The sequence below is a fragment of the Lepisosteus platostomus genome, chromosome 25 (assembly GCF_059453375.1).
Source record: "Lepisosteus platostomus isolate fLepPlt1 chromosome 25, fLepPlt1.hap1, whole genome shotgun sequence".
Lineage (NCBI taxonomy): Eukaryota > Metazoa > Chordata > Actinopteri > Semionotiformes > Lepisosteidae > Lepisosteus > Lepisosteus platostomus.
Genome location: NC_142635.1, coordinates 7803953 through 7826746, shown reverse-complemented (window position 1 = coordinate 7826746; position 22794 = coordinate 7803953). Strand labels below are relative to the sequence as shown.

The following is a 22794-nucleotide window of genomic DNA, read 5'->3' as shown; positions in this document are numbered from 1 at the left end:
CACCGTACTGACTGTGGGGACTGTGTTAACACTTGCTGTCAGATTAATTACTTTAGACTTAGCACTTCGACTATTTTATCCTGACCTTCTCGGTGCTCCCAAACAGACTGGCACATGCTTCCGTGTCTTTCAAGTGCTTTTATATCTTAGTTTCTTTTCCTCGGTTTTAGAGGGGTATGTTATAGATGTGTATGTTGGAGAATTTACTTTTATAACGTAACGCTTGGTATAGTCGCCCTGAAACACAAGGCAAGTACAATAAATCCAAAATCCTCATCAAAGGTAGCTTTCAGCTACTCTCACCAGAGTGCAGATCTTAAATGGCAAAAAAAAAATTAAAGATCCTTCATCAGCATGGGCATGAAATCATAGAATGGCATTCTTATACAATCTTGGTGTGAAGAAGAATCTAATCCATTCTAAAATTTTGTGAAAAGATACTGTGACCACTTTCCAAATCAAGAGTATGTTCATTCCGAGTTAAAATTACCAAACAACTGAAAGAAACACAGGATATTATATTTTATGAGATTAGGGTTTAAAAGTGGATTAAGGACTGCAATCTGGTAAGAGTAAAATATAAACGAACTGACAAATTGTCTGAAAGCTTAAAATGTGTAGATAGAGCCGGTCTAATCTCACACTGCCCTTTAGAATTAGCAAGGAAAATAACTACTTGGATTCTCACTCTGGTTTTCGCTTAGTCAAGGACGGCCTGGCTCGTACGTTAGTTATTACAGAGGTTCATTTTGCCAGCACTGTAGAGTGAAACTGAACCATGTAATTGCACTGTTGTAAAACTGATGACTGCTAAGGAGGAGAATCAATCAGCTCTAATGCAACAGTATAACTACTGCTGGATAAAGGTTATTGTAGTCCCACAACTCCAATTGCCAGTTTAGGTCAATTTACTCATTACTGAACAAAAAAATTAAAATGCTAGCCGTGAAACAAAAACCATTTGTTTAGGTGTCAAATTGCCTGAGGGGAAGCAGCACACCTCCCATTGAGCAGTCTTCTGTCTTGAATCATAACTCTGGCCTGTGTCTTTTGGCCTAGTGCATAAACTGCAGCTGCATGGTCATTGTTTGTTCACTATTCTTTTTTCAGGCACTTTAAGTGCAGTTTACATACAGTAAATTAGGCATATGAGAAAAAGAAAGAAAAACTCCAAGGACTGTTTAGCTCATTCCATTTCCCTGAAACAATACGGAAAAAGTTTTTGTATGGCAAATATTCATCTTACTTTATTCAATATTGGCTGGCCTTGGAATTTTCATCTCCTAAATCCCTTAGAAATATTGCATTTAAACCCAGTTTAAAACCGGAAGGACAGGATTTATTATATGAACAACCTGCACCCTCTTCACCGCAGTTCGCTGCTGAAATCCAGTTAATAAAATCTACTGATGTCAATAAGACTTTTTCCACCAGAGCAGTTCTGTCTTGGCTGATCTGTATTCCCTCTCCCTAAATCCTTCATTATTAATCCCTGCTTATTTGTTTCACACACAATCGCTCTTTTCTCCATTTTATTGAACCAGCTGCAGCCCTGATGAAGACTGAATAGAACACATATTCCCAACGCTGATAATTCTCTCCTTATCTCTCAGTTACCTGCTCTTAAGAGTGTGACATGTGTTTCCATTTGGGCTTTTTCACACTTACTGACATCTCCCCAAGCAGAATTCTACTAAAAGGATCCAGCTATCTCTATGATTTAAAAAGTGGCTCAGTTGCAGTAAGGTAAATCATTATCATCATCTATTTTCATCACTCAGGATGGAATTAATAATACCTAAAATATTTACTGTATACAGCTATGCTATGAATATTTCCTCACTATCTTGGGCCAAAGAAATGCAACAAATGTGACAGATTGGAAAGAACCAACAACAGTTTTAAGACCTTTACCGTTATTAAATTATTCAATGACCTCCCACTGATCATTGCATGAGTTTTGAAATATAGATATGTTACAGTAAAAACATGAAACCAGGGATTTCTAGGTATTTATCCAATTTAAGAAATCTCCGAAATACATTCAGGAGATTTGTGTATAAAAAATGTTTGAACTTTGACTTTGCTGTAGAAATCATAAGAGAAGCAGTTTTGACTTCCAAGTACTCCCTCTGGTCACTGGAGCAGTTTTAAAATACAACAAACTGACACAAAAATGTCATCTTGGCAAACAGATGAATGATGTTTAGAAATATTGTCACGATCTCTAGAGCCTTTAACACCTCAAGCACCTAAAGTTCAGCCTGGGGTAATTTTTCAATTCAAGGTCATTTGTTCCCTTAAGGTGGGTCTTTCCCAAGTCCCTGCTCAAAAGGGAGCATTTTTTAAAAATGACTGACATTTCAGTACGCAACTAGCCTGAGAACTCCACATGTTTGTATTCTAGCTCAGTTCAAGACGGGCAATGGCTCTGGTTGAACTGCTAAGGAATAACCCCATTCTAACGTACTGTATAGTATTTGATTTCTATATTTTTTTCACATGGCAAAATATAAATATGACAGTGTGCAGAATTTTAACTGGCAGAATTATGTACAGCCCCTAATTATCAGAGTTTCCTGTACTTGGTTATATAGTTGGGATATACAGTAGTTCGACCAGAACCACCTCTAATTCTAAACCAATTTTCAAACGGCAGATTATTCCTTCACACTTGCTAAGACAGTATACTCCCTCTCGTGCAGCAGCACCTTCCAACCACATGCTTCCCTGTTGGCTAACACTGCTTGTGTTTGTAGCCATGCTGCCTACACCTAAGAGACAGTGCCTTCTCTCTCCCATGAAACGTCCAGAGTCTTTATTTTTGTGATCCTGGAAGTCATGCCACTACTATGACAGCTCTTTCAAAGTCATTCAGATCACAAGGTTTTCATATTAAGATATAAATCAGTCCTGGTTTACTGTGTTCTTCAGATGCACTATTGGAAGCATTCTCCTTGCATTTCCATGTGACTCCTACTGCATTTACATTGCCAGTGGCTGTGGCTGACAGGTACAGCAGGTCTGTTCCTATTATTTAGAAGTGGAGTGTACAGCAAAGGACACTACACCAGTTTTGAACTCCGCAAACCTGGGTTATTTTTGCACATTATATATAGTGGAATTAAGAAATGAGGTTCCTTGTTCCAAAATATCCCCTGTCAATATCACTGGAAATGCAGAACAAGCAGCAGATGCAATAAAAAAGTTAAAGAGTACAGTACAGTCCTGCTGATGTGCATCCCAAGCAACTTGCTGCTTCCATGTTTAGTACATTGCTGGGCTACAAAGGCAGAGACAGATATGCCAGGTGGGGAAGCTGAGGCATAACACCATTAGTTTTAAAGAAGAAAAAAAACGCTGCTCAGTCTAGGAACTAAATGGAGAAATTTGCAGAAAATCTTCCCAGTGTCTATGTGTGGCTTTCTGATATTAATTACATTATTCTACAGATCCACAATTCCTGTGTTCAAATTGGAGAAACAGAATACTAGACATCAATAAAAATGAACAACTGCCCACATATCATATGGGAAAAGGAAAAATACCTTTTTCAGGGCACACGTGTAACTAGAGCAATTGACCTTATCTTATTATCAATTTTCTAAATGTTTTCTGAATGGGAAAGTGCTAAGCTCTCTGGCATTTACAGTAAGGCTCCATGAAACCTGTTGGATAGTAACTATGAAGGTTCAAAATACATATAAACATGTCTGAAGTTTACTGGTTCACCTTACAGTATATGTGCAAGTGGGTATGTAATCTACAGTAAATTATTTTCTCAGCACTGAAAAAAAAATGGTAAAGAAGCAGATGTGCTCTATAAAAAATATGGTTTATTCCTAAGTTGATAATCCATTGACAGGATTTATGCAATATCGCTGAATGAAGAATGATCTTTCTAACCCAGAGTGCTCAAACTGCATTTGATGGAAAACACATTTATTCAGTGAGCCCTGTTTAGGTAGTTGGTCTTTATTGGCAATTGATGAGAAACTCCAGTGCCCTCAGAGTTAAAAATATCCCCTTGGATATCGACGTGAATTCATACAAACTACAGTGCGACTGCCAGGACTGAGACTTATCTGATCCCACAACTAATAATTTTCTAAAATGAAGCTCTAGCACAAGGTTGCAGCCCTAGAACATTTCTCTGATATCACTTATATATGACAGAAATGAAGACAGATTACTGTCCAATTTATTCTTCACATTTTCTTTTCTTTTAACTGCACTGAAGGCATTCCGTATTCTACAAAAAATGTTTATGCGAACAAGCAACCAGGCCTATTATAAATACATATACCCTTTAGTTTTAAATAGATCTTTTAGTTTAAAATTCAATTGGATAAGTATTTGCCAGATAGTGATTTTGTACTTTAAAAGTCAGTCAGCAGTGGCAATTATTGGCTTCCATTATTCATAACAACAGCACTTAAAAAAGGCGCTTGATCAAAAGCACACTTGTCTCATCCCAAAGGGGCTGTCTACACTAAGTAAATACCCCAAACAATACTGGGTGGAAACTCATTCTACACAGTACTAAAAACATGAAAGGACAAGAGGTGTGTATTCCTACAGTACATTCTGTGACCTTATTGTTTTGACTGGAATTACAGTACATCAATGTATCTGATGGGTGGTTTGACATGCAGAATGCTAACTAAAAGCTGAAGTAAAAAACAAAACAAAACATTATGCATTCCATGTACTGTACTGTATATTGGGAATGCATAATGGTTTGAATGGAGTGTCCAGAAATGCGCTATACAAGTGTAAACTTTCTGCGCCCTGTCAATATGCTGTAGAAACACAGTAATACTCTGCTCAGCTTACTTGAGCTTGGCACAGGCTGACCGCAGGGATCCCTACGACACAAATCCATTAATTCCACACCTCTGGGAGCCAGCTGCCAATTCGTCAACCAAACCCAACCCGTGGAAACCCGCCTGTCAATCACAGCCATGCACTGGGTGCAGGTGAGGCAGTTCCCAGCCCACAGTCATGGGCTATCGGTGGGTCTGTGAGTGAGGCACCACCCCAGTGAGCAGACACCTAGACAAGCCGCCTTTGTACCCTAGGGGGCTGGCTGAACGCTGCCGAAGCAACGATGCTGATAAATGCATTGATACTGTAGATAGATAAATTGTGGCAATGCAACAGTTTTGATTCAGCCACTTTTCATACATCACTGCAAAGAGAAAAGAGAACACCCTGGATATGCCCCTCTCACAGGTCACTGCAATTCAGCAGCATCACCTTGTGTGTTTTTCTGTCTTGCAGACATAACCCCTAGACAATGTCTCCAGATAGACATCCTTGTAAAATTATAATCACTCTTTGGCCCCTTCGGGGAGTAGGACAAAATTAGAATAATTGATTGGCAGACAGTAATCAAAGACACTCTGTAATTATACTCTAGATACCTTCACTTAGGCTGCTCTAATGAAGATATACAGTATATTAACTGATTTATTTTCAGCAGTGCTTTTACAGTTCAGGAAAGAGAGAAAAGGGCTGAGGACTCTTGGTGATGATAAGTTTGCTGAATGAGGTAACCATGGTGACTTGTTACTTATCAGAGTTCAGATGAGTCTGGGGCATTTAGACACTGTAGTGCAAAACAACACAGCTTTGCTCCGACCTCATTTCAACAAGCTGCTCAGATAGCCACTCAACAGCCAATAAAACCATTAATCTCTTGATGTTGACGATGTCCGCTTGGGTTCAAGAATATTCTTTTCTCTAAAGAAAATATGCCTGTTAGCGGTGCAATCTATAATTCTGAAGGGTGTATGACACTCTTTGTAGACAAATGCAGTTAATGGTAAGTACAGTTTAGTAATTGTGTTCTAATGTCAAAACCCCATTTATTCTCTTTGTTCTCTCAAAATGCCAAACTCATTCATTTCTGTATTGCTAAATCACACTCAAAGTAATGAGCAACAAAACAAGAAATCCTACCCATTTTTTAAGTACAGCCCACCTGTCACCTACTGTACGATCTAAAACCACACATACAGTACAAGTGGCTCAAAAGGTCTGCCATTATGTATTACTGCAGATTTCTTTCTAAACTAAATTAGCTAGAACTAAACTCTTACAAACTGAGTGATAAGGAAACTAATGTCTCCGGGCTGGATTGTCTAGCAGAAAACATTAAAAGATTTTTCCATTATTCGTCATCACGGTCAGTGTATTATCAGGGCCATAGGCCTTGCATTGCTGATAAGATTATTTCAGGATTTCAGGTATCAGCTTTCCAACTACAATTACTCATATTCATTTTTCCAACTTAAAATAGAATCTTGAACAAAAACAGCCTCCCCGCCCTGTAATTTTGCACGTAATGCTACAAATAATAATCAATCATTTTCTGGTTATAAAAGGCCAATGTGAGATCATGATATTTATCATTTTAGAATATGCTGCAGTACCTCAGACATACAGTTTGCAGGAGTGATTTCTGCTCTTTGCATCCAGCATACCTGTACAAAAATCTATTCAATATTTTACTTGGATGTTTTTTTTCCTACAATTACTATTCATGAGTGCCAATTCTTTTTCTGTAAATGTCAGATGGGGACCTTTGGGCATTTTCAACCTAAGGAGTGTCAAATGTTTGCATATCAGCCGGCAGCAAACTCCTCTAGCATCTCTTCCCTATCTGCCCAATCATAACAATGGGAAAACATTTTAATGGTATTTTAGATACTGTAGAACCTGTGACCAGCCAGCTATTTTTAAATGTTTTTACTCGCCCATTCTCTGGCGCAATGGATTTTACTTATCAAGACAAACCAAACACGCAAGATTAGCCAAACGGCCCTCACTTGTCTTTAGCATACGTATTCATTGTTTGTGCTATTATGTGCTATAATGAATCTCAGGAATGATTACATTGAATAACACCAATATCCATACACAAGCAGATCAAAGTAGTTTTAAATCAGTGAAAGTGAGCCAAGTATGCAGTAGTGGAAGGATAATATTCTTTGATGTATACTGTACTCTATATTTTCCTTTAATTTTAAATAGATGCATACTGTACATTACCCCAGTATATACACTATGCTTATACTGTAAGACAGGAGTACCCATATTTACATACTGTATTCAGAATATAAGAAAGACAGAATCAATATTCCAAGTGTGTCAGGATTCTATTATTCTGTTTTTACAGTCAACTCCTGTCCTTGTAAAGCCAGTGTACTGGTTTTCGTTCCACCTTCTGCACTAAAAGTGTTTTCTTGATTGATAACTTATGGGATCTGAATATTTTTAAACTGCCAGAGCTAAAAAAAATACTGTACATGTATATTTAGCAAGTTAAATTAATCAGGGATCAATTAACTAATCAATGTCTCAGTAGGAATAAAAACTAGCAGATCCTGCTTTCATGAGGACTTGGATTGGGAAGCCCTGGTTTATATGACGAAGAGAATTAAGCAACTAAGCTGCTACAGCTTGCTTCCCTGTGCAGACCAGACTTTGAGTTTGTGAATTACTTGCGTGTTCTCAATTTTATTTTGTGTGGAGACTAACTACTTTTGAGTTTCTAGTTTTGTAGCTTGAGCTTGATCTACAGCTCATTAGACAAAGGGTATTTGTGCCTTATGGAAGTAGTTGCCATGCTTTCTAATCTCTGGCTCCCAGTTCTGTAAGTGCCTTTTGCAATTACTGTACTTACTACTGTACACTGCTCAGAATTCTAGAATTCTGGAAACAAAGGGATATTCCACCTCTGGCATGCCAGCTATTCAGAGATAAATATTCCCTTTTGAATTATATATGTAGTTTTTATATATATACAGTATACACAGTATGCACGTACATATACAGTCTATATGCGCTGTGATTTTGTCAGCTTGTTTCTGTCACCCCTAGTCCTTTTCACTCTTCAGTTTCGCCTTTAGGAGTGGAGGCCGCCAACACCACGACAGTACTCCTTTGGTGATGCTCCACAGCCGTTCCACAGATCCCCCCTTTGGTCCCCCGACTTGTCAACATTTTAATGTCCATGGTAGTGATCTATTCAACTTGTGTTTAATGTGTCCAGCACCTTGTTGTCTGTTTGTTTCCTCACTCTTCCATGCATGTCACTATCTTTTATCTAGTCTTTTTTTTTCTTTTGCACTGCATTATTCTTAGCACTCAACTTTAAGGTTGCTTGTAGCATTTGACTCTTTCTTGGCTTTAAATCGATTTCTAGGTACAGCAAGCACATTATACTAAGATTCCTTCTGACTTATCAGAACTGCAGTCAATCACCTGACAGCATGCATTTTGACACACTGTTTTGTACATCTAGATGGCACTATACAGTATACAAGACTTGTGACTTCCACTTATTCTACTAACAATAATCTTTGCAGAGTAAGCATACATATGAAATACTGTCATTTTGCTAAAGGAACACGTAGACGTAAATTCCAAACATCTTCAGCTGAAACTTTGCGTTTTTTCTTTTTACATTTCAAGTTGGAATTTGTACTTTTCCTTACCAGCTAACATAATGATCCAACTTCCCACTCAAGCCTAGCTTAATCTTTTCACAATCTGATGTTAGCTGTGATCAGCTCTTGTTCTTTCTCAATACTAAGTGGATTCTTTACAATTTGGTATGAGCAGCACAGCTCAAAAATTGCAAGTATTGATAAATAATCAGGCAAACTAATCTTTAGTTTGAGATCTTTTTTAATTCAACAACTCAGAATACAGTAGATATGCATTTTGCCCTTTGGGCCTGTACTTAAAGTACAGTACAACTCAAAACTGATATAATTCTAAACCCAGTTGTATAGTCTAATATTAAACACTGCTTTTCTTTAGCTTATTTCAAATTACAGGAGACCATCTGTGCAAACAAAGAACTCTTAACTTATGTTTATAGTATAAAACTGTAAAAAACACTAAAATGTTTTGTACACCTTGAATTTGTTGGAAAAACATATGGAGACAGCTTTAATTATATGATAATTCATAATTAAAAGTAAACCAGTGTTGCCAGAATCAATTAAAATAACTCCACAATGCAAAAATCCACAGAATATATAACTTAATGAGTGTCAAAAGTCTTCCATAGCACGTCTTCTATGGCAAAAAATAAAATACTCAATATAGTTTAGAAGAAATTCACTTGTGTCCTTAGGGCGTCAAGCCAAACGTGGAGTACAATAGTAAACAATTAGCACATTGTTCCATGTTCATGTCATTTACACAACAGTGTCCATTATAATGACTGGTTTTGCACCACCCAACCCCACCAAAAGAGATGCATAACACAAAAGAAATGAACGAAAGAGTGTGAAATCTATTGTCTTTTGTGTAGTGTGTAGTGAGATGGTATGATGTCACAGAACAGGAAAGCAAAGTACCCGTGACGTCTGTAATTGTTTTGGTCTATAGAGTTGCTGTTATATGGTACTGTATATTTTCATGAGTGTTGCACTTCTAAAAAAAGAGCAGAATAATAGAGAAAAGAGCTCAGGGAAAATATATCAGCACAAGAAGACATTATGGTCTAACTCTGTACATTACAGATCAAAGAGTGGAAATATTCATGGAAATAAGTTACTGTATTTTATACAAAACATTCTGATGGTTAGTATATTTTATAGCCTAATGCATAAATGAAGAAGGGGTACATACAGTACAGTATGATCTACAGTACACTGAAGTTATGTTTAATACAAAAATGATTTTGTTAATCAGTCCAGCAAATAAATGAAGTTTTCGGGTGCAGCGAAAAAGCATTCAAAACATTTAAAGAGAGTTTTTCCCAAAATGTTTTAAAATGCTATAAATAATGGCTTGATAAATGAAAGTGCTACAAGGTGATCAGAGGGAAATAAAGCTGTTCAACCAAAAATTACTGAATTGTAATGAGCCCCTAAAGACAGAAGAGGGGACTGCAGTCTGGGATCAAATGAATTTCATTACCACAAGACCATAATGGGAGTCCAGGCTGTGAACAAGCTCTTCTTTAAATCCTATCACCTTATGCATGCATGCATTGGAACACTCAAAGTATATATTGATATTGATTAAATATTTTGGCATCATTGTGATTAACTGATCATTAATAACTGCGACACACTTGAGTGACTGAGTAAATCACCTCATTAGCGAGAGAATTGATAGAGTACAGGTGTTGACGTGACTGAAACTACTGAATGTGAAGAGAGGAAATCTAGTCTGCTTGTTCGACATCTGCTTATCAAAAGAAAGATGCCTTTATGCCGTCAGAATGCCAGAGGCTAGACTACAGTAAGTCAGCTCAGATACAGTACATTCGGACCCGAGTCTTCTATGCCAATGAGTGAAACCAAGTTTTGTGAAGATCAAAATCATTACAGAGATCACGGGTACTTTGCTTTCCCATTTTGTGACATCATACCCCCCTAAGTGTATGGCAGGATTCCAGCAGGGCAACAAACAACCTAATAACGCCAACATCATCAGCTTTCATGTGAGACATGACTTTTATGCCTTGGATGCTCCGTTTACCAGACTTGAGCCCTCTGAAAACTTCTGGAATGATTGTGTTTTGCCATCTATGACTCACGCGCACATCCAGGTACGATAAAAAAAACAGGATAGAATCCCACGAGACAGCATCTACAACCCCATGCAAAGCCGTGTGTCACAGATGTACAACAGCCATTGCTCCTAATGGTGGCAATATGCTGCACTAACCTGAGACTTAAGCAGCAGATCCCTGTTGATGTGCCGATGACAAATATTAATCAGCTTAAAGAGTCATGTCATGTTCAATGTAATGTCAGGATGCTTGCAAAAAATGTCTTTTTACTGATAATAACTTTGGCACCTGTAACTTAACAATTTACAAATTCCTAATGACATTCAGTCATATGTTAACGAAAAGATGCTCCTCAGTTTTCTGTATAAAATCAGCATATTTTTTGTTTCAAGTTATTGTATATAATACAATAACACCAGTAAAATAATATTTCTAGTATATAAATGCAGAAGTTCTGTTTCTTGTTAAAACGTGCTCAGTTTCTGAAATGGTGATATTGTTTTGCAAACACAACATTCTTGTATATGTTTATAGGTAAAAAAAAGTGACAAAATATAATCAGCATTATGTTTTTTGCTGATTGTAGATCTTCTGTTTTTGTACTTTTATATTTGAAAACATTGCTTTGTGTGTTTATTTTGGATCCTTTCAAGTCTCAGATCTTCCATGTTTTCTCTTTCATATTAACCAGTAATAATAAGTGAGTCAAGAATATTTTTATTACAGGTAATACACGTTTTTTTTAGTTTTGAAGTGTATTTCTCTCAGCTTCATTAGCAGATGGTATAAGACATAAAACATAAATACAATTAAAGATACAATATTTGAATTTTAATTGTCCTTCATTCAAATAGGCCTACACAGTATAGTCAGAAGTACAATATTTATTAATACAGTGAGTTTATCAGTAAAGCCCAAATATCAGAAGCCCTGGTCATACTGTTTACTTCAGGAAGTATTCACAGGGAACTCAGTGATCAGGAAAACTACATTAGAATTTTGAAGCTAACCGTAAGCCTTGTGCAACTGTTAGTAAACCTACAATTTACAAACACTTACTCAGATTACTCTGATTTTGATCCTTGCTGTGAATTCCAGCTGCACCTCTGATATGTTCTGTCCTTTACCGCACAAAAGCGCATAACTTCCTTTTTTTGTTTGAACTTTATATTGGCATTCAAAACCCTATTTAAAACATAGCTGTGAAACTTTCCGCCATCAAACAATAGGATTTCACACTCAGCCATGCTCACCATTGCCATTTTGGATTAATCTTCTAAAGTCCACGTCAATATTCTTTCGTTTTTCTACATGTGGCACAGGTAATTCTCTGGAGACCCGACGACTTTTGCACAATCTAATCCCGGTAGGCCACAAGGGTCACAGGTGAAGACAGCCATTATATATTTTTATGTCCCTGTCAGGACTGATACGCTTCAGCAGATAAAAATCTAAAAAATAAAAAATGTCCCTGCCAAGTGGAATGTAAAGTCTTTAATATTCTGAATGTTCTACTTTACATTTCACAATCTATTTCCTCAATGTGCCCACAGGTGCACAGGTCAGCACTTTCGTCTGAAGGTCACCTAACGTAACAAGTGTTGAGGGGTTAAAAGCAATAGAGGGTAAAAAGCACAGCTGTACTTTTTAAGTAACGTTAGCCTAAGGAAGTTCAGTGACAACCAGCTCTCTCATTAGAGGGTAGTTTTATTAAACCTTTAAAGGCTGTTGTCCTCCTCTATTGAAGTGGTATTTACTTAGACACCACCTGTTATGGCAACTTTTCATTAAGAGTAACACAAATCACACAAAAAAAGACATTAATTGATCAGTGAAATAAACCTTCCATACTTAAGAATTTTTCATGCAAAACAGTCTGGTCTGGGCAGTACTCTTGGGTTCACAGTTTCTCTTGAAGTGTCTGTTGTGAGATTCCGCTTATTCTACACTGAATAATTTAATTGCCTGAAAGCTAGCCCCTTGTGAACCATAAGTGAATTAATCATAAAAACTACAATTAAGTTTGAACAAATGCTGAAGCAAGCATTGTGTATGGTCCCTTCAACGATGGCTTACAAAACAAAAAGAGACAGAACATGAAGAATAAGATCAAGGCACAATAAATTGTAAGTACAAACACATGCACAACATTAAAAATGCAGGATCTGATCACATAGGTAACATGCCATAAAATGCTTGTGTATGTATGTATGGTTTTATTTTTTCTAGGGCACTTACAATTGTTTTTTTAGGCCAGTTGAGTGAAGCCTCTATTGTATAATTCAGTATACTATATTGGGGTTGTAATGTACTGTACTGTATCAATACTCTACTGAGAGGAATAAAAAGTGAGTCAATTACAGTATATCCAGGAAAAGCACAACTAATTAAATGCTACAAACAATTAACAAATGTGTAAAAGGTAATTAAATTGGGCCTATGAAACCTTAATTTATTAAGAAAACACTGGCTAGTTACAGTATACTAAAACTGCCCCAAAGATGTGGATCTACTGTTACTGATGAATAGATCAATAAAAGCTGCCAAGTAAACTAAGTTTTGGTATTCTAATGACATTTTGAAAAGTGTAAAACCTTGTAAATGAAACCAAACTGTAAAATAACTCTAGAATGCTCAGATAAACATAGAAAACCTACCGTACATCAGGATGTCCAGTCCTGGTCCTGGAGGGAGAGTATGCCTGCAGGTTTCTAGTCCAGTTTAGGTTTTAACAGTGTAAATGAGCTAATTATTTGATTAATTGAACCGATTTAACAATTTCCTTTTTTTTCCATTTGCCAATCTCTTTAAAGAGATTCAGAAAACCTGCAGACCCACCAGGCCCTCCAGGAGTGGCACTGGACAATCAGGAGTTTAATCTCTTTTAGCACATTACAATTTTCTCAGCAGATGCCTCTTTCTTTATATCCTGTATTTTTTTCCGTGCATTTCTTCATGTATATTTAAGTCACATATTCCCATCACATGAGATTGCTTTTTTATGTATGGCTAAGTAGATAAAAAGTGCATTTACTGGCTATTTATGTCACTGTACTTTTTTCCTTCACAACCCTTGCAAATTACAGTTATTTTTTTGTTGTCCTAAGGCTCTTCAGAAGATGCACAATATCTCTGGGGAGATACAGCTTTATGGCTCATGAGCACTGGCTTGAAAGTTATATAATACTGTCCTTCTCCATATGCTGAACGAAATATTAGAGGGTATCACATTTTTTCTCATAACCTTCACATCCAGTTCCTTTGTCTCTTATAGAGGTTACAGAACACAGTCTCTTCTTTCCAAAAAAAGAGTGCTTTACCCTGAAGCCCTATACTTGTATAATGAAAGCCATTTACACAATATGGAACACAGACCTTAAATCTCAAAGGTTAACTCCAATAAGACAGTTTCTATAGTCCGTTAGACCTTTGGGAGATCACATCTTTAACAATCAGACTACACTGACATAAGAAGAAGTCAACACACCAGTGTAAAACAATACACCTTTAGCCTTCCTTGTTGCCTCTGATAGTAGTTAATCAGTCCCTTGAATACCCAAGGTGAAATAAAGACATGGATTATATTATGTAAACTTATTTCCCCACTTTACATCACTTAATGGGAATTCATTTATCATGTTATCGTGCAGTTTCCACGTCCTTACCTGGCACATGAATATCAGCGGTCCTCATAAGGTGAGCCTGCAGAACAGACGCCGAGCACCTCAATGCTGTAATTATAAGGCCTTCTCTCCCATCATTAGGCCTGGTTGTTCACTCCATGTTAGCTCCCTAAGGAAATGAGTTTTTTCAGTTCAGGGTTCTACCACAAGAGCTCATTACTCAGATCTCAATACCACCTAATTCGGGTTTAGCTGTCTTTTTAGATGTAAATCCCAGGATAAACTAAGGTCAGGGCTGACCTTGTTATTACATTATGTGTGTCATCTAAATATGAAATGAATTGTGCTTTAAAGCTTATCTCCTTTAAAAAGAGATCGTATGATATTGAAGTCAGTACTGAAACTTCTTTTAGGAAATACAGTATCTGGATGAGATCCTTGGACAATTAACAGTGTGGTGAAAAAAGTGCACCCCTTAAGATTTTATGCTTTAACATGTTTAGACATATCTGACCTTGACCTAGTCCTCAGTAAGTCACCTACCCTAACCTTGACAGTATATATATATAAAAAGCTAATTTAACAAAATTCGACTTTGCCATTATTTGTTAAAAAAACAGCATGTAATATCACTATGTGATAAAGTAAGTGATTTAGTGCCTGAGGCACCACCTTTAGCAGCAGTAACTTCAACTAAATGTTTCCTGTAACAGTGGTTATGTCTCTCACATTGCCTGGGAGGAATTCTGGCCCAGTGTGCCATATAGAACTGGAGATAAACTAATTGTTCACCACATTGTAGCCAATAACAAATGGGCCCCTCTTCTATGGAATTGTTTTATGCTCTTATGTTTGCTATAGACAGGTAGATATGAACCTGTAACTTCTGAGCTGAGGGAAAAAAAAACTTTTCTAAAAAGCAATTCATATTCAACAAATACAAAACATTTCAGCGCAGTTTGCTCTGCTCTTGATTTTTTTCCCATAAGTAAGGATACTTTTATCTGCAGTGTTTGGATAGTGGCTCTAAAGGGCTTTAATTAACACATAAGAATGGTGTCATCAAACTCAGAAAAGCAACTGAAAAGGACATTTCAGCGTGCTTGTGATGGGATATTGAAATGAAAGGTGTTGATGATCATTAATTATGATCAATGGTCTATTTCAAAATCACATTATTACTTGCTATAACTCATTAGCAATGGAATGCAATTTATTTTTCATGGTACATGTCAAAGGAAAAAAAGAAAACCTATCTAAGCAATAGGTACTGTATGTACTATTTGCCATTGGCAACGTACAGTACAATGTGGATATACAGTATTTGTCTAACATGGTACAGTACATCTAAAGTAACCCACATTGGATGAGCCAACAATTTACCGGTAGAACATACAGTATTGAAGATCAGGTGCTTATTACTTACAGCTACCAAATGGACCCTAATTCTTCCCAGTTTAAGACAGATGGTACTTTCACACCAGCCAGAAGTACAATCTATTTTACAAGGAAAGCACTTCATTGTTTACATGGACCTGCATTCATTTAAAAATATTTTCCTACAAAGTAGGGCTCTGGATTCTATTCCTGGGGTGATATTTGTGTGGAGTTTGTATGTTCTCTGTGTTAAGGGTGGGTTTCCTCCCACAGTCCAATGACATTCTGGTTAACTGGCTTTTGGGAAAACTGACCCTGGTGTGAGTGTATTTGTCTGTGTGTGCCCTGCAGTGGACTAGTGGCCCACCCAGGGTTTATCTTGCCTAGTGCATGTTGCTTGCTGGGTTAATCTCCTGTATAATCCTGTATGCAATCCCTGTATTAGATAAAGCAGTTAGAAAATGGGTGAATGTTTTATAGTTGTAATTCTAACAACAACTACCAACAACATGTGTGCCTGCAGAAAATGACAGGTGACATTCCTATTAGACATCTACGTATTGCAAGGCATTCTCAACTGATAATGTGAATCGGCTGTCACAGTTCATCTTATTAGTCACTATTCTGTGGTTAGAGTGGTGGAGCACCCTGGAATCAAGACTGCTCCAGGCAGCGCAAAAGCACAAAAGGAAGCAAAATTATTTCTCATATTCAGGTGTCTGAAGGATAGATGGCTAGCAAGCTCAGGGAGAATAGAACCTGCCACTCACGATTTTACAGCACATGGCAAACAGCATAGTGAAAATAATTTGACTTGTCAGATAGACAGACTTTTTTATCCACATCACAAGGACAGGGATGGAGTTCTACAAGTTCTGACAATCAAAACAGTACCCATATCTCCTCTGTAGAAACCTGCAAGTACCTCGTTCTAGTGGTTCCCTTCGCCCCCTCTATCTCCTTTACCTACATTTAGTGGCATTTCCATAGCAACCAAGTGCTATAGCTTCTACAGGTCAGTGCTGAGGAAAGAGCAGTGAATGGAAATGACCTTGGCTGCTGCAAAAAGGCCAAATTTTAAAAGCTTAAATTGACTAACAATGAGACAAATTGTCCTCCGGATGCATCCAATTTTCACAAACTAACTTTGCAAAAATGCATTTTAACCCAAAGAAAGCAGGAGGAGGTTTGCTTTTTTTTTTTCTCCCAAGAAGTCTCATAAATGTCATAAAATATCTTCCCTTGTGAAGGCTTCACTTGCTCTGATGTTTTATAAAATTAGATATTTTTAGAAGAGACACAAGTCCTTATAGACTTGTCTTTAGGCTGTGAGAGGAACTCGGAGCCCCCTGTGAAACTCCAAACAGACATAGGGAGAACATACAAATGCCACACAGAAGGCCCTCCAGGAACAATGTGGATAATACTGTATGTGCATTGTTAACGAAGAAACTGAAAATAAATACTCCACTGCATTGCTATAAGAAACACACTCATGGTGTTATGAGGTGGCTTGCTGAGAGAGACAGCTGCATCCCAGGTTCAGGCTGGGAACCCAAGTGCAAGAGCTCGGTGAGGCTCGGTGTTGTGCGGAGGTGGGCGAAGATGGCCGAGGCAGGACGGAGAGTGATGGAGACTGAGGAAGGGAGATGGAGTTTGTAATCAGGACTGGATGGAAAGCGAGCACAGCCTTCAGGCTGATCATGAACAGCAGGAGTTAAAGGGGGGAGGAGTGAGGCAGAGAGATTTATAGCTACTAGTCCATTGCTGGGCAGGACACCAGTTACTGACAGGAGAATCAGGTTCAGGATAGACTTGGAGTCTTTTGGGCCGGATTCAGACAGAGTATATTTTGGTGACGCAGGTCAGTAGTGTTAAGCGCGCTACTGTGGTCTTTGAAGTACTCCATGACAAACCACCGGATTGGATCAGTGGCAAAACAGGGTTTCTATCGCTGGGCTGAGCACCTGTTTGTTCGTCAAAGAGGGCTGGGAAACCCGGCCTAAGGGAGTCCGAGTAGCCCCGGGTGGAATGTGAATCCTCATGGGAATGCGCTCAGTTTCCAAGGAAACCAAGAGCTGTGAACTTCCACTCACCCGGATATAATACACGGAAATCACACGACGACTGTAGATTGATCTCATACTCTAAAGTTGCCTAGGTAATTACTGATATGTTGTTAATGTGCCCAGACAGGATGCATAACTGATAACCACTCAAATGATTTTGTTTTATGTGGGGAAATTATTTCATTTTATCTTGTCTTTTCACCCATCCTTATTCAATGTTAAGCAAATATTTTTAAAGGTTCTAAATACATGTACAGTACCAATTATGATAAAACAACTACATCTCTAAAACACACCTGAACACCTGCTTTTTCCACATTATACTAATTTATCTCTTTGTATTATAACTACAAGTTTTGTTTTAGGACATATGATCACCTGAACCAAAAAAAAAAACAGCTTAAGGAAAAAAAAGCTTTAGAAAAACAATGCTGTGCAAGTCATCCAACACAAAACACATGAAATAGAAAATTATAATTTATTTTTTTTTATTGTATTGAAAGGACTTGCTTGTCAAAATGCATTTTGTAAGATCAAATACTGTAACAAACGTTTAATAAAATCCTGCCATTTTGAGCAAACTGCACAAACACTGAATAAAATCAAAACATCATGTTTCATTCAATTTTGAAACCAGGGAAGTTTCCTCCAAGTTATTTTACAAGATTAAGAAAAATCTTCGGAAAAAAATTATTCTCATTTTAAACTACTGGAAAAAGCTACAACACACCTACAATATCTTTCGAACAGGATTCCAAAATCTAATTGACTTGTATGATCTTTCAGTTATATGATACTAATTAAAAAGTCATTATCATAAGGATCATAAGTGTTTTATTCCTTTTTTTATTTTTTAAATTTAAAGCGTCTTAATGCTAATGGTAAAGGTCAATGTAATATTGTAAATGAAATAGTCGCATTATCAGGAACCTCATTAAAATCATTATTAGCAGATTCCTGCTTAATTTCAGGAAGAGTTTTAAGGTACTTATCATGCTGGTCCGCCATTCTCTTCGCTAAGAGTGTATTTTTACAGTCTATATGGAAGTGTTAATGAGCAAGGTAACGATACCCAAACAGAAGCTGAAGAAATATATTAAAAGAAGAGAAAGACTGCTATGAAGTTCAATGAAGTGTAAAAGAATGATCTTCTCTCAGACGTAAAGTACCTGGCCCTTCCAAATGGGCAAATAATCCAAAGAAACCAACAGACAAGAAAACTAAAAAAAAAGCTTTTTTCCTGTTTTCTGCCATGTCTGAAAAACTATGATTGATACACACCTGCCCCTCACCTCTGTGATACAATGAAAACTGCTGTTTCTGGTCGTGTAGATCCTAATCTGCCTAATGTACCAGCTGCACCTTATCTCAGATGGCCTGCAGCAAGGAAATAGCACTATTATTAACGTATTTCTCTCCTCACATTCTTCCAGTCATTTTTCCTTCCATTCCAATCACCCTTCCAAGAGATCTAACCATGGATAGACAGCCGTATAATGACACCAGGATTATTAGGTTGTTATAGGGACTGTGGAGTGTGATTGCCTGAGTCTTATATTTCTGTTTATTTATCCTATTCCACATCTTCATACAAACGTCTCCACAGTTCCATCAGTGTCTCTCCAGTAGTAATAACCTAAAAGAATGAAGACACCTGTCTGAACCTAGTTTTCCATTTCTTTATTTTTCCTGTTTATGTTGTAAATATTACAGTCCTGTGCTGTAGGATTCTTTTATTTTGCTGCGTTGATGGATGTGCAATTTTAGTGTGCTGAAAGCTATTAAGTCGAGGTACAAATTAGTCTTAGACATCAAAGGACGTGAGGGTTTCATATACTTCACTAGTTTATCAGAGTAACACAAATCACCCAGCTAGAGGATTAATGTAGACGTTTGCTGTACTGATATAGAAAATTTGCTAAAACACTTTCTTTCATCACTAATTTGCATTTAAATGGAGCTCTTGTTACAGGGGGTATTTGAATATTTCCTTTATAGTTATGCTTTCCTTTCAAGACAGAACATTTAAAAACCAGTTCACAACAATGTTAAAAGAAGAGTATCAGTAATTGAATATTGAAAGATCAATAGATTGTAGCTGGATGGATCAGCTTTGCCGTTAAAGAGACATACAGCACAGACCCATGCTGTTCCATTAAATAATTGCCCCCCTTATGATTTAATTACTGCATGCTTTAAAAAACAAGCGTTAATTGATGCCTGTTTTATCCCCCCATTTCTACAGTATGTCATTGTGATTCATTGTAAAAGAAGGAAATCTTGATTTTACCAATTATAAAGAAATGATCATCTTCATTTCCTTTTAAATTTTACAAGGGCTCATATCAAGGACACTATAAAAGTCACCTCAGAAAATATGTCTTTAAGTTTTAAATTCCTGACTTATCTTTAAAGCAATAAATCAGCTTAAAAAAACACCTTTTGTACTAAAGCACAAGGCAAATTCAATGCAATAACATTTAGTGTTTTATGCAGTACAACTACATATTTATGTATTGTGCTGGATTTTTCCTATATCAAATAATTTAAGCATAAATGGAGCAAAAATGACTTTCCTAGAAGCACTTAAATCTCTTTAAGTCTCATTTCTGTTCCTTTAATGATTTGTAAGTCATTTATTAACATACTTAATAAGTCTTTAACATACTGTGTCAACATACAGTACTGGCTGGCTCAGCAACATCAGTACCATTAATTGTAATAGGCTCAGAAAATACTTGGCGAAACAATTGTGGCAAATCAAATCAACTTACAAATCTTCTACAATAAAAGGGTTGTCAAGTCAAGAGCATTATGGAGTATACTCCCTCCATTGAGAATTTCCACTCCTCCCATCTGGAAGACACCTCTGTGTACCCAGGGAAAAGGTAAGACTCAGGAAATCTTTCTTCCCCACTGCAATATCTCTTTCAAACAATGTAAAGTAACTCTTATCTCTTGAAATACTATTGTACAGTCTTCTCTGTTCTTCTAGTTAAATCTGAAGAAATGTTACTTAACTAGCTTAACAACAGAGTTCTTTGAACATGCAAGAGAAGAAACAGATACAAGCAAAGCATACTGTAATATAGTTGTTGTAACCCCTGCCTGTGGTGGAACAGCGGTCTGCTGTTTAAGAGATAAATGTAGTAGCAGGCAAGGAAAGAGGCAGAGCACCAAGGAGGCCAGCAAGGTAAACAAGCAGGCAAACATAAGGAAACAAAGCAAAATCGTAGCCAGCAGTAAATACAGTAGCAAGGCCTGAGGGAGTCCGAAAACCATAGTCAAGAACGAAGCGCAGACAGCAATCCAACAGAAGCACAAGGTCGGGAACACAGGAACTAGAGACAAAAACACCTGAGAGGCTCCAAGCCAACACTAAACCAGAGCGCAGAGCACAGTCACACTGGACCTTAAATAACCTGAACTACCTGAGCCAGGTGTTGGTTGAAATTGATCCCAGGTGGTACAAGTCTCCTGTCTGATTACATATCTATGGTAACTGGCACTAGCTGACAGGTGAGAGGAGGTGTGGCTGGCTGCTATAGCAATGCCAACTTGCTCTATAGTTCTGCAGCGGGGGCAAGCATGACAACAGCATGCTTAGATTTTCATTAAAAAAAGTATTTCTTGAACTGTAAGAATTAGGCATTCGAGCATGTATTTCGACTAAAATATACCATCCTATGGTTCTAACAGACCTGCTGCTTGGTCCTGTAAGAAGCAGAAAAAAGGAAGAGGAGGGCATGCTGGTATAGTGTCGTTTGTACTGGTCTCTCAATTGATTTCAGTCTGCAAATAATTCTAGAGAAGGGCACTTCCAAACATTTTCAGGATTTATCACTCCTTTAGAATATTCACATTTTGAATATTCAAGTGAAAATTCTTAGTATTTAGGTAATATACACCCTATTGCTATTAATAGAATTTTATAATTAAGTCAAGACTCAACAACAGCCTAATTAAACAAGGAAGATGACAAGATTCTACAGGGAAATTGCATTTAAAAATATCTGCACAAACATTCCCCAGAAACAACAGGATCAAGTCATCTTAGTTACAGTGCCAATACTGTAAATCCTTTTTGATTTGTTTGCTAGGTGTTTCATAGACCTTGTGATGAGCTCAATATAAAGTAATGTAGAACTTTTATATTGTTCTTTTTTTCTATATGCATTCAATTAAACTGCTGTACGTTGCTGGTCATGGCCATTCTCCCATAGATTGGCAGACACCATGTTTCGTTCTCTGCATAATTAAATCTACTGACTAATTAACAATGTGCTGTTCAGAATTCAGAAGTTTAATTAAAACACAAAAAAATGTGTGGATCGTCTGTTGTCATTGATATAATCAAAATGTTTTGTCTCCCATTATCAAAATATCTTTTTAAAGTTTCAAAGAAAATGAATACTCATGCAGTGATATTTTCAAGCACTGAAGTCCCCAAAATGCCCTTCAGTTGCTTAATCTTGATGAGTAAAATGACAACAGAGGGTACAATGTGACCATAGAGTCATATTGTACAAGTAGTCTACTGAGCAATGCTGATACGTACAGTAGTTTGTCTCACAGATGAACATTCTTGTTCAATAAAAGTACAACTTTTAACATCACATACCGTGACTTAAGATCTCAACAGTCTATTGCTAAATCTAGGTACATTTTTAAAGATACAGAAAAAAATATTTACAGTAAATGTTAAGCAAGTGTATAATCTAAGATTAAATCCATGGCCTGTATAGCAACACTATATCTACTTTATTATGCATTAAACCATGGATCTTTTCTCATAATTTATTAAAATCCACATTTAACGATTCAATGTTTCTCCATCTCCTGGCCTCATTATGTTGGAAAAGCGTAAGTAAAGACTTTATAGATAAAGTGCATTACATTTAAATGTCTGTTACTGTAGCCTTTAATCTGGAGGTGATAAATCGTCCTTGTTCAAGTGATTATTTACACAATACCCAGATATTGAAAATAACAGATCAGCAAATGTGTATGCAAAACCTATGGATTTCTTTTCACTTTTCAAAAGGTCCACTAATTATTTATCACTTGTTAGAAGTAGCACATACGAAGAAGACTGCTTCCTTTCTGTTCTGTCAGAGGACAAGTAAAACATTTTAAATAGATGTCTCATCCTTCTGAGTTTCAACTTCCAATTGGCAATGCA

General features: G+C 37.1%; 1 protein-coding gene and 1 long non-coding RNA gene across 5 annotated transcripts in view; one reads left to right on the top strand and one right to left on the bottom strand.

Annotated features, from left to right (window-relative positions):
* opcml (opioid binding protein/cell adhesion molecule-like) overlaps positions 1-22794 on the top strand; it is a 583482-nt gene that overhangs the window by 536442 nt on the left and 24246 nt on the right. The gene's annotated exons all lie outside the window — the stretch shown is intronic.
* Positions 1-22794, bottom strand: part of LOC148641027 (uncharacterized) — a 595511-nt gene that overhangs the window by 571519 nt on the left and 1198 nt on the right. Inside the window, exons 2-3 of one of the 2 annotated variants that reach the window (XR_015930171.1) lie at positions 18894-18989; positions 14209-14335 (exon numbers count right to left, since the gene is read on the bottom strand). This is a non-coding gene — a long non-coding RNA (uncharacterized LOC148641027). The remainder of the gene's footprint in view (positions 1-14208; positions 14336-18893; positions 18990-22794) is intronic. The other variant, XR_015930170.1, reaches the window with a different exon arrangement.